Raw genomic sequence first — 6,000 nt, forward strand, 5'->3', positions numbered from 1 at the left:
CCGAGGCACAAGACCATTGGTTTAATGATGGTACTTTACTGATCCCTGACGCAACGGACGCTCCAAAGTGGTCCCAATTATCGAGGGACTCCATGCTATTTAGAAAGCGCATTGCTTGTTGTGTAACTGCACGGGCTTCCTGATTTTGACTAGCATTATCATTACGTGATTGACGTTGTCGAACTGGTTGCCTCCGATTTATCGGCCTCACATTTATGTCCTGTCTTTCTCCGGTTTGTGACATGACAGTTGCAGAGCTCCCTATTGCAGGTTGTGTGACACTTGCAGAAGGATCTGCTGAATGAAGTTGCACCTCTTCGCATGATGTCAATAGAGCATCTTCTGTCACTGAGCTCTGTTCTTGGGTGTCTTCTTCATGCTGTGGTGCAGCAATGTTTCCTTCAGTCCTGTTGAAATAAAAATGTTGAACCATCAGTATGTTGACATTCAACTGACAACAGGACAAACATATTTCACATCACTTTCATTTAAAAAACCAAAATAAAAAAGTACTACCCAAATGGTGAAGACTATACAACACATGCAAATAAAAATCACTTTTAACTATCAGATGATGTTTTTTTCAACCATGTAATTGACATGTAGAGTTTTAGATTTGTAATAAAACCCAAATATATCCTCAGCAATGTTGCTTTATATTTTTATGACCAATTTTTTTTGTAGTACACAAATGTAAAACCCAAAAATGGAACCTTATTTTTGTTATTAAAACACATACTTTATTTCCCTAATAAAATAGGTGTCAAATGTGAGGGGCCTGTTATAATATGTATATAAGTTAATGGTATCATTGATGCAGGACACAGAGTGGGATCTGGGGGTGTCAAGTGGTGATGCGGTTTCCCACCACTGCTAGGGGGTGTCCAGTGAAAAGGGTGTGTATGGCGGTGCTGCTGCTGGTGTCTGTGACTACATTTTGTTAACGGCCATAGAACCCTATAGTTAAGTTGTTTACAGTGCGTTGTACTGCTGGAAAATGGCAGCCGAAGCCTTTGCATGCACTGATGGACATCTTAGCTATGAGATCTAAATCTGCAAATTCACCTCCCCAGGCAACCATTTTCATGGCGTCCACCGCACAAGAAACCACGGAACTACAGGTGTATCTGGCCTTTCTAAAATTTGCCATACAGCCCCATCTGTTATGAAAGGCAATTCAGTACTACAATGGACATAGCGGTCAGAGCACATACAGTGATCTGACAATAACCCAAAATCATAGAACGAGCTCTGAGACGTGGGAACTCTGCAGACCGCAATCCCTAATCCTCTCCAAACAACACTAGAGGCAGCCGTGGATTGCGCCTAACTCTGCCTAGGCAACTCGGCACAGCCTGAGAAACTAACTAGCCTGAAGATAGAAAATAAGCCTACCTTGCCTCAGAGAAATACCCCAAAGGAAAAGGCAGCCCCCCACATATAATGACTGTGAGTTAAGATGAAAAGACAAACGTAGAGATGAAATAGATTCAGCAAAGTGAGGCCCGACTTTCTTAACAGATCGAGGATAGAAAAGGTAACTTTGGGGTCTACACAAAACCCTAAAGAAAACCACGCAAAGGGGGCAAAAAGACCCTCCGTACCGAACTAACGGCACGGAGGTACACCCTTTGCGTCCCAGAGCTTCCAGCAACAAATTAGACAAGCTGGACAGAAAAAATAGCAAACAAATAGCAAAGAAGAACTTAGCTATGCAGAGCAGCAGGCCACAGGAATGATCCAGGGAAAGCAAGTCCAACACTGGAACATTGACAGGAAGCCAGGATCAAAGCATTAGGTGGAGTTAAGTAGAGAAGCACCTAACGACCTCACCAGATCACCTGAGGGAGGAAACTCAGAAGCCGCAGTACCACTTCCCTCCACCAACAGAAGCTCACAGAGAGAATCAGCCGAAGTACCACTTGTGACCACAGGAGGGGGCTCTGCCACAGAATTCACAACAGTACCCCCCCCTTGAGGAGGGGTCACCGAACCCTCACCAGAGCCCCCAGGCCGACCAGGATGAGCCACATGAAAGGCACGAACAAGATCGGGAGCATGGACATCAGAGGCAAAAACCCAGGAATTATCTTCCTGAGCATAACCCTTCCATTTAACCAGATACTGGAGTTTCCGTCTAGAAACACGAGAATCCAAAATCTTCTCCACAATATACTCCAATTCCCCCTCCACCAAAACCGGGGCAGGAGGATCAACAGATGGAACCATAGGTGCCACGTATCTCCGCAACAATGACCTATGGAATACGTTATGTATGGAAAAAGAATCTGGAAGGGTCAGATGAAAAGACACAGGATTAAGAACCTCAGAAATCCTATACGGACCAATGAAACGAGGTTTAAACTTAGGAGAGGAAACCTTCATAGGAATATGACGAGAAGATAACCAAACCAGATCCCCAACACGAAGTCGGGGACCCACACGGCGTCTGCGATTAGCGAAACGTTGAGCCTTCTCCTGGGACAAGGTCAAATTGTCCACTACATGAGTCCAAATCTGCTGCAACCTGTCCACCACAGTATCCACACCAGGACAGTCCGAAGACTCAACCTGTCCTGAAGAGAAACGAGGATGGAACCCAGAATTGCAGAAAAATGGCGAAACCAAGGTAGCCGAGCTGGCCCGATTATTAAGGGCGAACTCAGCCAAAGGCAAAAAGGACACCCAGTCATCCTGATCGGCAGAAACAAAGCATCTCAGATATGTTTCCAAGGTCTGATTGGTTCGTTCGGTCTGGCCATTAGTCTGAGGATGGAAAGCCGAGGAAAAAGACAAGTCAATGCCCATCCTACCACAAAAGGCTCGCCAAAACCTTGAAACAAACTGGGAACCTCTGTCAGAAACGATATTCTCTGGAATGCCATGTAAACGAACCACATGCTGGAAGAACAATGGCACAAAATCAGAGGAGGAAGGCAATTTAGACAAGGGTACCAGATGGACCATCTTAGAAAAGCGATCACAGACCACCCAAATGACTGACATCTTTTGAGAAACGGGAAGATCAGAAATAAAATCCATAGAGATATGTGTCCAAGGCCTCTTCGGGACCGGCAAGGGCAAAAGCAACCCACTGGCACGAGAACAGCAGGGCTTAGCCCGAGCACAAATCCAACAGGACTGCACAAAAACACGCACATCCCGCGACAGAGACGGCCACCAAAAGGATCTAGCCACCAACTCTCTGGTACCAAAGATTCCAGGATGACCAGCCAACACCGAACAATGAACCTCAGAGATAACTTTATTGGTCCACCTATCAGGGACAAACAGTCTCTCCGCTGGACAACGATCAGGTTTATTAGCCTGAAATTTTTGCAGCACCCGCCGCAAATCAGGGGAGATGGCAGACACAATTACTCCTTCCTTGAGGATACCCGCCGGCTCAGACAAACCCGGAGAGTCGGGCACAAAACTCCTAGACAGAGCATCCGCCTTCACATTTTTAGAGCCCGGAAGGTACGAAATCACAAAGTCAAAACGGGCAAAAAACAGCGACCAACGAGCCTGTCTAGGATTCAACCGCTTAGCAGACTCAAGATAAGTCAAGTTCTTATGATCAGTCAATACCACCACGCGATGCTTATCTCCTTCAAGCCAATGACGCCACTCCTCGAATGCCCACTTCATGGCCAGCAACTCTCGGTTGCCCACATCATAATTTCGCTCAGCAGGCGAAAACTTCCTGGAAAAAAAAGCGCATGGTTTCATCACTGAGCAATCAGAACCTCTCTGCGACAAAACAGCCCCTGCTCCAATCTCAGAAGCATCAACCTCGACCTGGAATGGAAGAGAAACATCTGGTTGACACAACACAGGGGCAGAAGAAAAACGACGCTTCAAGTCTTGAAAAGCTTCCACAGCAGCAGAAGACCAATTGACCAAATCAGCACCCTTCTTGGTCAAATCGGTCAATGGTTTGGCAATACTAGAAAAATTGCAGATGAAGCGACGATAAAAATTAGCAAAGCCCAGGAACTTTTGCAGACTTTTCAGAGATGTCGGCTGAGTCCAATCATGGATGGCTTGGACCTTAACAGGATCCATCTCGATAGTAGAAGGGGAAAAGATGAACCCCAAAAATGAAACCTTCTGCACACCAAAGAGACACTTTGATCCCTTAACAAACAAAGAATTAGCACGCAGGACCTGAAAAACTGTTCTGACCTGCTTCACATGAGACTCCCAATCATCCGAGAAGATCAAAATGTCATCCAAGTACACAATCAGGAATTTATCCAGGTACTCTCGGAAGATGTCATGCATAAAGGACTGAAACACTGATGGAGCATTGGCAAGTCCGAATGGCATCACTAGATACTCAAAATGACCCTCGGGCTAATTAAATGCAGTTTTCCATTCATCTCCTCGCCTGATTCGCACCAGATTATACGCACCACGAAAATCTATCTTGGTGAACCAACTAGCCCCCTTAATCCGAGCAAACAAATCAGATAACAATGGCAAGGGGTACTGAAATTTAACCGTGATCTTATTTAGAAGGCGGTAATCTATACAAGGTCTCAGCGAACCATCCTTCTTGGCTACAAAAAAGAACCCTGCTCCTAATGGTGACGATGACGGGCGAATATGCCCCTTCTCCAGGGATTCCTTCAAATAACTGCGCATAGCGGCGTGCTCAGGCATGGATAAATTAAACAGTCGACCTTTTGGGAATTTACTACCAGGAATCAAATTGATAGCACAGTCACAATCCCTATGCGGAGGTAGGGCATCGGACTTGGGCTCATCAAATACATCCCGGTAATCAGACAAGAACTCTGGAACCTCAGAAGGGGTGGATGACGAAATTGACAGAAATGGAACATCACCATGTACCCCCTGACAACCCCAGCTGGACACCGACATGGATTTCCAATCTAATACTGGATTATGGGCTTGTAGCCATGGCAACCCCAACACGACCACATCATGCAGATTATGCAACACCAGAAAGCGAATAACCTCCTGATGTGCAGGAGCCATGCACATGGTCAGCTGGGTCCAGTATTGAGGCTTATTCTTGGCCAAAGGCGTGGCATCAATTCCTCTCAATGGAATAGGACACTGCAAGGGCTCTAAGAGAAACCCACAACGCTTAGCATACTCCAAGTCCATCAAATTCAGGGCAGCGCCTGAATCCACAAATGCCATGACGGAATACGATGACAAAGAGCAGATCAAGGTAACGGACAGAAGAAATTTTGACTGTACCGTACCAATGGTGGCAGACCTAGCGAACCGCTTAGTGCGCTTAGGACAATCAGAGATAGCATGAGTGGAATCACCACAGTAGAAACACAGCCCATTCAGACGTCTGTGTTCTTGCCGTTTAACTCTGGTCAAAGTCCTATCGCACTGCATAGGCTCAGGTTTAAGCTCAGGTAATACCGCCAAATGGTGCACAGATTTATGCTCACGCAAGCGTCGACCGATCTGAATGGCCAAAGACATAGACTCATTCAAACCAGCAGGCATAGGAAATCCCACCATGACATCCTTAAGGGCTTCAGAGAGACCCTTTCTGAACATAGCTGCCAGCGCAGATTCATTCCATTGAGTGAGCACGGACCACTTTCTAAATTTCTGACAATATACCTCTATCTCATCCTGACCCTGACAAAGAGCCAGCAAATTTTTCTCTGCCTGATCCACTGAATTAGGTTCATCGTACAGCAATCCGAGCGCCAGGAAAAACGCATCGATATTACTCAATGCAGGACCTCCTGGCGCAAGAGAAAATGCCCAGTCCTGAGGGTCGCCGCGCAAAAAAGAAATAACAATCAAAACCTGTTGAGCTGGATCACCAGAGGAGCGAGGTTTCAAGGCCAGAAATAATTTACAATTATTTTTGAAACTCAGAAACTTAGTTCTATCTCCAAAAAACAAATCAGGAATAGGAATTCTTGGTTCCAACATAGCTTTCTGATCAATAGTATCTTGAATCTTTTGTACTCTTGCCGAGAGCTGATCCACAAA

The sequence above is a fragment of the Ranitomeya imitator genome, chromosome 4, assembly GCF_032444005.1.
Source record: "Ranitomeya imitator isolate aRanImi1 chromosome 4, aRanImi1.pri, whole genome shotgun sequence".
NCBI classification, from domain to species: Eukaryota; Metazoa; Chordata; class Amphibia; order Anura; family Dendrobatidae; genus Ranitomeya; species Ranitomeya imitator.